The 12,120-nt window shown below is 37.8% G+C and overlaps 1 long non-coding RNA gene across 1 annotated transcript in view; it reads right to left on the bottom strand.

Moving 5' to 3' along the window:
• The window catches only part of LOC128114660 (uncharacterized), a 61,035-nt gene extending 49,980 nt beyond the window's left edge, over positions 1–11,055 (bottom strand). Inside the window, exon 1 of the long non-coding RNA XR_008219858.1 lies at positions 10,961–11,055. This is a non-coding gene — a long non-coding RNA (uncharacterized LOC128114660). The remainder of the gene's footprint in view (positions 1–10,960) is intronic.
• Between the last annotated feature and the right edge of the window lie 1,065 nt (positions 11,056–12,120).

Raw genomic sequence — 12,120 nt, 5'->3', positions numbered from 1 at the left:
GTTCATGCATTTATGCAACAGTTATTTATTAAATGTCTCCGCACTGCTAGGTAGCATTTGTCAGAGACATAGCTATAAATAAGACCCTGTAGATCCAAGTTCTCAGGCAGCTCACATTTTCTCAGGAAATACAGACTGAGGAAACAATTAGAAAATGATGGCTTTTGTAAAAAAGAAAATACAAGATGATGTGTGCATGCCTGACAGACTGTGTCTCTAACCTAGTCTTAATGGGTCAGAAGTACCTGTCCTTGGTCAAGGGGATCAAATTATTTGACATCAGGATTAATTTACACTTTACTTGGCTTAAATTACGTATGATGGAAGATGAGATGAATGATGGATGTACAAGCCTAGATCAACCAACTCACATCGACATACAGCTTGGGATACAGAAGGCAATTGAAAACAATGCTGATAAGCACTGCATCCACAGTGTTTGAGAATCTCCCAGTGAAAGAAAGATTTGAAGCTGCCAACTCTGTAGTATAGACTTTCCCTAAGGCTTCTTTACAGGCCTGTCCTTATACCAGCTAACTAGTTACTAGGGTGACACTGCTAATGGCATGCCATGTTCCCTCCTTGAAGCAACTTATGGATGGAACAGGACAGACATGCAAACTAATAACTGGTTATCAATCCATGAACCCATCCTTGTGGCTTAGTGCTCTGCCTTTGTGCTCTCCTGCCAGGTTCTTTCTGTCGCAGCCCCTCTATAGGAACTTCACAAGCAATGAAGTTAGCCTTCATTTGGCAAGCAAGCTCTTATTTGACACTTGGAGACTTCACACCCAAATATTGACCTTTCCTGGACAGACTTTCTGTAATTTCTGTAATGGGGTACCAAACTGTGCCCACTAAGGCCCCAGCTACCTTAGACTACAACAAAGGAGAGGAATGGCAAGTTATCTATTTTGTTTGTCATACGATTCCTTTAGTTTCAGTCTCAAAGGCATATTTAGCTGAAAAGCTATCACAATACTGTTGTTTTGAAAGAATTTGTACAGTAGATGGATTTTATCTTTGGGAGTTCTTCAGTACATACTGAGAAAACAAAATCTTCAATAACTATAATAGCACATCTTAACCCTTTATGCTACCAGAATATAAGTAATACATTTTCTGAGTTCAGGAGTCACTTCTCCCTGTATCTACTGAATCTTTTAGAGCGGTGCATTGTTACTAACTGTGCCCTCACCTGGTACTGGTAGAGTAGTTGCACAAGTGGGTGAAGAATTGGAGAATGGAGAAACACAGGAATAAATAAGCAGTTAAAGGATCTAACACATAGCTTTCTAAGCTGACCCTAAGATTTAGTGCTGAAAGGCAGGCAGATATCTGTGATCTGGAAACCAGGCTGGTCTACATAAGTGAATTCCAGCCTAGTCACAGCTACACAGTGTGACCAGATCTACATAGTGACACACAGTGAGACCCTGTCTCAAAATAGAAAAAAAAGATGTTTAAAGTCAACTTAGAAAGTGGAAGGTGAAATAATAATTTCATCCCACTATTTATTTTATTTATTTTAATTTATTTACTTTTGGGGGTGGGGTTAAGACAGGGTTTCTCTGTGTAACAGCTCTGGCTGTCCTGGAACTTGCTCCGTAAATCAGGCTGGCCTCAAACTCACAGAGATACACCTGCCTCTGCCTCCCGAGTGTTGGGATTAAAGGTATGTGCCACCGCTGCACAGCCCATCCCACCATTTTAATTGCAATACTCTTATAATGAAAACCAGATTTACAATTTAAAATTAATGACCTTCCGCTACACATACATGAAAAGAGATCATGACCACCCACAAAAGATGTGCCCTGCTAGCACCAACGATTTCTAACCACTACAATTTCAGGCCATGTCTGAAATGTACAGTCGTAGAACCAAAATCAAGCAAGTGATTACTATTTCTTCAAACAGAGATTAAATATGTAAAATTTTATATTTTGTCTCAAATAAATTAAGAGTGAAGGGATTCAGGACAGGAAAGCAGCACAAAGAAAGTTTGGCTGTAGAGGAATCATTTCTTCCTCATTAACTTCTTTTTTCTATGTTCAAAGTTATGGTGCTAGTCTTCTTACCTTGAAGTGTTTCCCAGTTATTTAAAACATATGAACAATACTTTGCTCTTAAAAATCTCTATGATATTAAGAACAAGATGAATTAAAGCATTATAGAGAAGAAAACCAAAAGATACAACCTAAACTAAGTGATTAGCTTTAACAAAGTTTTATTATTATTATAATAAAATAAAGTTTTATTATTATTTTATTTTTATTACCAATAACGGGACAAGCTGACATCATAAGCTGCTTGAAATGAGACATTAGGATGGACAGCGCATTGCTTGCATACCATTTCTGCAAAAGAGCTAACCCCAACCTAATCATGAAAAAGCACTAGGAAAACACAAATTAAGGAACTTTCTACATCATAACTGACTAACACTCATCATAAATATCAAGGTCATAAAATTCAAGGAAAGAACGAGAAACTGCCACAGATTGAAGAGACTACGAGAGGCATAAAAATACAATGCTATATGCGATCCTGGCTACAATCCTAGATCAGAAAAAGAACTTCACTGGAAAAATTAATGGTCTTTGAATCTGAGAGCTATAGTTTAGTCAATAGTACTGTACCATAGTTAATTTCCTAGTTTGAGACTTGTACAATGGTTATATAAAATGTTTATTAGGGAAAGCTGCATGCTATAGGTGAAATGCATCCCCCAAATTTTGTGTGTTGAAAATTTACAACCTGATATAAGAGTTTTGAGAGATGGGATCTTTACAAGGTGTTTAGTCCTAAGGGTTATGTCCTCATGAATGAATTAATGTCACTATTGATGGAATTGGTTCATTATCAATGAGAAAGTTCATTATAAAAACAAGTTTGTCCATCTTCTTGCTCTTTTGTCAATTCCACAATGAGATGACACAGCAATGAAGGCCCTTACCTAATGCTGGTGGCTTAATCTTGGACTTCCCAGACTCCAGAACTGTAAGAAATATATGTGTTCTTTATAAATTATCTAGGGTCCAACACTACCTAAAAATGGGGTGCTAGAAGCACCCATGCTTATTACCCAGCACAAATGGAGTAAGAAACTAAGCAAGAAGTATATAGAAACACTCTATATCACTTTTGTAATGTTTTGGTGAGCCTCAAATTATTTCAAAATATGCTTTAGAGTAGGCTTCACATTAATGTTAATGATTATGTGTCACAGATGAGTAAGTAGGGATTGTCTTAGTTAAGATTTCTATTGCTGTAATAAAACAGCATGACCAAAGCAAGATGGGGAGGAAGGGTTTATTTGGCTTATTCTTCCACATCACAGTTCATTGCTGAAGGAAGTCAGGGGAGGAACTCAAGCAGGGCAGGAACCTGGAGGCAGGAGTTGATGCAGAGGCCATGGAGGGGTACTTTTACTTGCTTCCCCTGGTTTGCTCAGCCTCCTTTCTTATAGAACCCAGGATCACCAGCCCAGGGAGAGCACCACCCACAAGGGGCTGGGCCCTCCCTCATCAATCAAAAGTTAAGAAAATGTCCTCACAGGCTTGCCTACAGCCCCATCTTATGAAGGCATTTTCTCAGTTGAGGCTTCCTTCTATCAGATGACTTTAGCTAGTGTCAAGTTGATATAAAAACTAGCCAGGATAGGGATACATCACAAAATGTTCAAAATAGGATTAGGTAGGATGGTGTGATTTAATTGTTGAAATGATCAGTAATACCCAATTATCCAGTCTTCACTAGTGGGATCCATGGCTGGGATCACTCCCCAAATACATGCACAAGCCAGTCTGTGGTGCTATGGTACTCACTGTCACAGGCACCATCTAAGTTGTATATAACATTGTTATACAATAAAACATTGTAATTGTTATACTACAAGAGTTTGTAAAACCAAAGTTAAAGCTTAAAGAACACATTCCCACCTCCTCCTTAAAAAGGTGTCTTTCTTTTTTCCCCAGATTTTCAGTCCACCAAACCAAAAATATGCTTGCCATCATCATGTCATTATAACTTCAGTGGTTAAAAAAAAAGCTTACCACTTATCAATGAAAAAACACTCCAATATTTCTGGTATTTAGGTGGAAAAACTCTGTTGTTCTGAGTACAAATATAAATAAAAATAAAATGCTCCACCTAAAGCATCTAATGCACCCGGTTTGCCTTATCTCTAGTGTCTAGTGTCTGGGAATCGAATTTTGGAAATACTCCTCACCATAATGTGGAAAATACTTGTAGTTTCCAGTGTGTTAAGGGCTTATTCTGTCAGAACTGCCTGAGTTTTTACAAAGACAATGAAGACTTTACCAGCTTGAGGCTCACAGTGTTCAGATTCAATCAGATGCCAAAGCTGAAGTGAAATTCTATCAAAAAGTGAGGAGAAATTTTTATCTGGATTCTACTAACGAGTTAAATCATGAAATGTATATAAAAATTCAGAACTATTTTTAAAACAAGAAGTTGGCTGAAGTTGGAAGCTGCTAATATTTAGCAGTGTATGTAATATTTGTTCAATGTATCTTGAGCAAAGTCAATCTGTATTTTCTTGGTAGGGACTCACACAAACTTCAGATCTCAGCTATGGATATCTTCATTGTTTACTTTGATTCTCATTGAAGGAAAAATTTCCTTGAGCCCTAATCTAATCTAGAACTTTGCTCCAATTTACACATATAAGTGAAGCAACTCATACTACCATCCAAAAAATCTGCAATTTTCCTTAATCTTTCTATTGATACTAACTTTATTTTTCCTCTAAATATAGTCAGTCATCCAAAAACTGACTCTGACAATAGTGTTTCAGATTATACCTGAATGAGTTGTGCCTCCTCTTCCTCGGCCCCCTTCTCTGTCTGTCATTAAATGCATTCATTTGGATACTTGAAAGTTTTCTCAAAAGTCTATATTGAAATATTTACATATTCAGCAGTATTATAAAAGTTGTATTTACTTGAAATCATTTCTTGTTGAGTCACTTGTACAAAAATATATAAAGAACAATGGTCGAGGGCTGGTGAGATGGCGCAGCTGGTAAAGGTGCCTGCTGCCAAGTCTGAGAACCCAAGTTAAATCACATGGTGAAAGAAAACCAAGTGCTGACCTCTGACACTTATGTGTGTACCACAGTACACACACACACACACACACACACACACACACACACACACAAACACACACACACACACACAAACACACACACTAAACAAACAAATAAATATTTTTAAATTAAAAGCCAACAGGGAAAAACAAATAAGCCAATCTAAAAATCATCAAAGATGTACAAATGAATGAAATATGCATGAAAAGATGGTCAACGTTATACATTATTAGGAAATTATGAACAAAAACTACAATGACTTCACACCTAGCAGGTAGGCCTTTAATAAAAAAGACATAAAATGTGTGTTGGAATAAATGGAGAAATTGGAACCTAAAACACTAATAGTAGGAATATAAGATGGAACAGCTGCTTTGGAAAATTGTCCTGCAATTTCTCTAAGTGTGAGACAGAGTTACCATATGACCTAGTCATTTCATTTTCATGTCCAGTAAGGCATCAAAAACGTTGTTTCAGTTAATGACTGCATGCATCTAGATAAAAAAACTTGGGCATGAATACTCATTCCAGTATTATTAATAACAACTTGGGACTAGATAGAATCTCAAATGGCTGAGAGATACTTTAAGAAAATGATTCTGAGATACCATCTTATACCTGTCAGAATGGCTAAGATAAAAAACACTGAAGACAGCTTATGTTGGAGAGGATGTGGAGCAAGGGGAACACTCCTACACTGTTGGTGGGAGTGCAAACTTGTACAGCCACTTTGGAAATCAGTATGGTAGTTTTTGAGAAAAATGAGAATCAATCTACCTCAAGTCTCAGTGATACCACTCTTGAGCATATACCCAAGGAATGCTCAATCATACCACAAGGACACTTGCTCAGCTTTGTTCATAGCAGCATTATTGGTAATAGCCAGAACCTGGAAACAACCTAGATCCCCCTCAACTGAGGAATGGATAAAGAAAATGTGGTACATATACATAATGGAGTACTACTCATCATGAAACTTGCAGTTTCTTCTGTTAAGAATTATCTGTTTAGCTCTGTAGCCCATTTTTTAAATTGTATTGTTTGGTGATTTGCTATATAGTTTCTTGAGTGCTTCATATATTTTGGAGATCAGCCTTCTGTCAGCTATGGGGTTGGTAAAGATCTTTTCCCATTCTGTAGGCTGTCATTTTGTCTTATTTAATGTGTCCTTTGCCTTACAGAAGTTTCTCAGTTTTAGGAGGTCCCATTTATTAGTTGTTGCTCTCAGTGTCTGTGCTACTGGTGTTATATTTAGGAAGTGGTCTCCTGTGCCAATGCATTCAAGACTACTTCCTACTTTCTCTTCTATCAGGTTCAGTATAACTGGATTTATATTGAGGTCTTTGATCCATGTGAACTTGAGTTTTGTGCATGGCCATAGATATGGAACTATTTGCGATTTTCTACATGCTGCCATCCAGTTATGCCAGCACCATTTGTTGAAGATGCTTTCTTTTTTCCATTGTAAAGTTTTGGCTTCTTTGTTAAAAATCAGGTGTTCATAGGTGTGCAGATTAATGGCAGGGTCTTCAATTTGATTCCATTGGTCCATATGTCAGTTTTTATGCCAATACCAAGCTGTTTTTATTACTATAGCTCTATAGTAGAGCTTGAAGTCAGGAATCACTATGCCTCCAGAAGTTGCTTTATTATACAGGATTGTTTTAGCTATCCTGGGTTTTTTGTTTTTCCATTTGAAGTTGAGTATTGTTCTTTTGAGGTCTGTGAAGAATTGTGTTGGGATTATGATGGGGATTGCGTTGAATCTGTAGATTGCTTTTGGTAAGATTGCCATTTTTATTATGTTGATTCTACCTACCCATGAGCATGGGAGGTATTTCCATTTGCTGATATCTTCTTCAATTTCTTTTTTCAAAGACTTAAAGTTCTTGTCATACAAGTCTTTCACTTTCACTATTTGCAGACGATATGATAGTATACATAAGTGACCTCAAAAATTCTACCCGGGAACTCCTACAGCTGATAAACGCCTTCAGTAAGGTGGTAGGATACAAGATTAACTCAAAAAAGTCAGTAGCCCTCCTATATACAAATGATAAATAGGCTGAGAAAGAAATCAGAGAAACATCACCCTTTACAAAAGCCACAAATAATATAAAATACCTTGGGGTAACTCTAACTAAGCAAGTGAAATTTCTTTTTTTTAGGGTTCACTGTTTCAATGGTCAGATTGAAAGATGCAGGAATCTCTTGCTTAGGCTTTAATACTTTCTCTTTCACTCTGAACATATTATTTAGGATTTTCCTGAAATTCTACAATTTCTTTGTTGATCAATTTTACATACATTACATTTACTCTGAGGCATAATTACTGGCTTGTGCTGGCTAGTTTTATATCAACTTGATACAACCTAAAGTCATTTTGGATGAGGGAGCCTCAGTTAAGAATATTCTCTTACAAGACTGACCTATAGGCAAGCCTATTGTGCATTTTCTTGATTGACTATTGATGTGGCAGGGCTCAGATCACCATGGACTGTGCCACCCCTGTGGGGAGGGGTTCTGGATGCTATATGAAAGCAGCCTGGGCAAAGCCAGGGAAAGCAAGCCAGTAGGCAGCATTCCTCCATGGCCTTTGCTTTAGTTCCTGCCTCCAGGTTTCTCCTTTGTGGTTCTGCTCTGACTTCCATGAGTGATGGAAGTATGGCCTGAAAGCTATAAGATGAAATAAACCCTTTCTTCCCCAAGCTGCTTTTGGTCATGATGGTTTATCACAGAATTAGAAACTAAGACAGGTCTTTTTCTAGTAAAGGCTACAATAGTCCATTCCAATCTAGTTTGCAACTTTCTTATTGCAGTTTCATAGCTTCTGGTCATTGTTTTCAATTTAATTTCTACCAAATGTTAATACATTGTTTCAACCTTATTCTGTTCTATTCATCCAACAGTTATTAACAAAAAGGGAAGTGTACTCTTTCCAATAAATGACAAACAGGCCTTTTTGTGAATTTAGCAGCTGTGTTGAAGAGCAAGATTTCAAAATTGTGTTAATGGAGGATTTGTCACTTGACAATGAAAGTGGGGGTCAGATGAAGTTAATCAGGGAAGGAGATAAATAGATTAGAGGAAAATCCTTTTATTTTTCATTTTGTTTCTGTTCATGCTTTCTATATAAATTAAGCTTTACTGTACGTGTCTGTTCTCTGGTACACTCTTCTCAGTAAAATCAGCATCTTTGTTGATGGTTTTTCTGTTACTCTGGTCTCTATCACAGGGGCTTCCTATATCACAATAGTCTATCTCGATTTGAATTGTAATCACTCACTAGAAATTTGAAATTGTCATTTCTCAGACTCTCAAATTCCTTCCTCTGATTCTATAATTCTCTTCCCTGCATCTTCACACACAATGGGCTTCAGTTTTCATTTTCTGGCTACTTGCAGACCTTTCACTCTTTCCCATTCTTGTACCTTTCACCCTAATTTTTAGTTAACAAACTTAATAGAGCATGTCTTAGGTATAAAACCCCAAGTATATAATGCCTTATCATTTGAATCTTCCCAGCTTTCCCACACTACTGACAATGTTACCAAAGGCTGGCTACTGTCAGGTGGCTCTACCGTAATTACCGCTATCTAATCCTGGATGACCAGTAACTGCTCATAAAAACCTTTCATTTTCCACTACAAAAAAAGCATTTCAACTTTAATTCTCTCCATTTCAAACCCTCTGTATTTCAATCTCTCTCTCTCTCCCTCCCTCCCCCCCTCCTTATTTTGTGGCAGAAAAAGCTCTTCTTGGTATTGCTACTATTGTCATCCTCCAGTTCATCATGAAAAAAAATCTGACTAAGAGATGCCAATCTTTTGCTCAAAATCTTCCAGTGGAGTAGGATTGCCCTAACCAGCCATCATAGCCCCCTATAAAATGGCCAAATTTACCACTCCACATTGCTTAGAATTATCTCCTGTGTATCATGCATTGTTTTCATCAACATGAACCATTTGTTCTTTTCCAAGGGAGCCGTGAATTCCATGCCTCAATGCTTGCTAAAGGCAAGATATGATCTTTTATTTCTATAATTGGAGTTCAAATACAACCCACATCATTTGACAGTTGGGTAGCTTTCGTTAAGGATACAGAATTAGTGGCCATTGGTTTATTCCCTAGTTGCTTGTGAGAATGCAATAAAATGATTGTTGCAGTACTGAAAAAAAAACCCTATATAGTGCTAAGATACAATGGGGAGGGTTGTTTTATTTTTTATTCCACAAATATTCATTTAGCACCCACTATTGACAGGCATTAGTACTGCGACTGTTCACTTTCCAAATGAACATTATATATGTACTTACAAAGTAGAACTAATCTGCATCCACTGAGCTACATAAATACAAACAACTGAGAAACTTCAAACTCATAAGCTGGAGAGTTAGAAATAAAATTACAACATTTGCTCATAGGTTGATGGCCAGTTTTGGCTTCAAACCACCCTCCAGTAGATCCTACATCATCATTATTGCATTTGTGGACATCACCATCAGTTCAGATCAATAACTTAAAGGGATTTTGAAAATTTATGAAAATCAGGCAAGAACCTTTTATTTCTCAGAACAAAACATTCTGTTTTAAAAACTGTAATGCTTTAAGTAAGCTCGTGTCTTGAATCTCTTCGATCCATGCCAGATGGGACGCTAAGGAGCAGATTGCACACACAAGCTTGCAAGAGAACATGGCTCTGTAAATATAGCTTTTCTTCATGATGGCTGTGACTGTACTTTGTATAGGAGAAGACCTCACAGAAAAGGGTGCTGTTGGTGTTTTCACTAATCACTGATACCAAAAGAACATGCTGGGAAGTACATTTTCTCCACTACTAACATTTGTTATTCTAGCACCCCAAAACTGAATTGTTGGATCCCAGGGAATTGGGGGGTGGGGAAAGTGGGTAGACAAAAGCTATCCAGTGAACAAGCTATTTCTCTCTCCCTACCCCTCTTCTTGAAAAAAAATCCAAAATAGAAATTTCAAAGCTTAAAAAACTTCGAGGCAATTTAATTTAAGTTGCTTCCCATGACTTTAAACACTGAATATTCACACCTACGTCAGTACTACATTGAGAACCTCCTACTCAGAAACTGTATTTAGGAAAGGAAGGATGCTGTGGTCTGAATTGAGGACTAGGTTTGCGGGATCTTAAGTTCTGAGACGAATTCTTCAGCAAGACTCCAGAGTTCAGCAAATTTTATCCTTACTCCTCCATGGGGAGTCAAGGCAACATTCTCATACCGCTTCTCCTTGGGAATAATTATAGGAGATAAAAAATATTTATTACAAGATAAACAGTAACTTCTTAGACACTCCTTCATGGATTACATATATTCTGATTCAAACAATAGGTTTGTTCCTAAGAATCTGGATGTACATTGAGTGAGCTTCAGCCCCAGGGATCTCCTGCTAGAACACCAAAGGACAGGCTTCGCTGTGTATTGCTGCTGACAACAACACAACACATTTCCTGTTCTTTAATAGTGTTTGTGGCATTATTAGATTTTAACATATAAGGCAGATTTACTGATCATCCCTCTTCTGGGAAAATACATTTTAGCTTTAGTGTTTAAGCCATAACATGGTCAAATTGCATACTACTTCACACCCCACCATTTTTGTGTTTTTTAGCTTAAGCCAAGCCAGGTGAGTAGGCGTCATCCAAGATAAAATCTTGCTGACTTTTTTTTTCCTTCAAAGAAAAGCTAGCGAACAGGAGGTAATAAATGCTATGCTTCCTACTCAGACTCTGTCACATAAGATGTCACTTCTTTATTTTAATTATATTCCTTGCCAGCTCAAAGAGGCAAGTAATTTTGCTGCATATTATCCTACCTTTGTTAGAGTTCTTCACAAGCAACAGTGGAAGGCCTTTCATTTGTTCTGCCAGAGCTGGCCTTAATATCCAGTTCCCAGCCACTCTCTTGTATCCTGAGAAAAGAACCAGTTTATGTACGAGAGAGAGAGAGAGAGAGAGAGAGAGAGAGAGAGAGAGAGAGAGAGAGAGAGAGAGAGAGAACCAATTACTGAAATGCAGCTATATTTGAAATACAAAATGCCTCTCTAAAGCAATGCAGCAATAAAGAGAGTTTAAAGTTTTATTTTAAAGAGCAAACCCCACACACTTCCTACAGTCAAGTAACGACATTGACCAAAGAGGTGAACAAAATCCAGATACCATCAAGAAGATGGGGTGGAAGGAAAACTAAGGGTTCCTCTTATTTGAATTTGGGAGGCCAGGTTTGGGAATGAGGATTCTGTTTGTATGCTTGAAAGGCACAAGGATCAGTGATAGAATAGTTCGGAAAGACTCTAGGGAAGGGAAGGCAGAATATTCAAGGAAAAGGTACACTGCAAATCCCACTACCACAGCAGCAACTGGAGCGAAATCCTGACAGAAAGCCCTAGGAAACAGTACAAAATATATGCTTCATGACTATTCCACTTTGATGTGGGATGATTTGTTAGGACCAGATACCCAACTTATGGCAGCCATTGGTTGAGGGATATTGCTGTGAAAGGAAAGGGTTTATTCCAGTGCTATTTGCCATCCGCTTTTCCAGTTTCAAAAAAATATTCTCATGTCCAGAGATTCAGATACTGACAGCTAGAAGGAGGCTAGAGTCTGGTGGGTGTTCAGGGCCAAAGAAGAGCAGCACACTACTTCCTCTTTGTACTGAAGCAGTGTATCCTGAAGGAGAATGTTGTATTGGTTCCTGGTTATGGAAGGTCTAGATACAGTTGGTGGATGTCACAAACAAAGACACGGGATAGAAACAAGGTCAATATCTAAAGGAGGAAACAATGATCTACTTGCCCTCTTCTCTCCCTGCTATTATCTGCCACTTGTCTTTGTTCAGATGAGGCACTTTTGCCTTACATGCTAAAAGTCAAGGTGCTGGACTTCTTTGGATTTATTTGCAGAGGGATGCAAAACATGGATTTGCTCCTTGAAACAAGTTTATCTAAGTTTTTCCCAAGATGTTCTGAAGGTT

The sequence above is a fragment of the Peromyscus californicus genome, unplaced genomic scaffold (genome assembly GCF_007827085.1).
Source record: "Peromyscus californicus insignis strain IS unplaced genomic scaffold, ASM782708v3 Scaffold_10__1_contigs__length_136768540, whole genome shotgun sequence".
NCBI lineage: Eukaryota > Metazoa > Chordata > Mammalia > Rodentia > Cricetidae > Peromyscus > Peromyscus californicus.
This window is presented reverse-complemented; position numbering and strand designations above follow the sequence as displayed.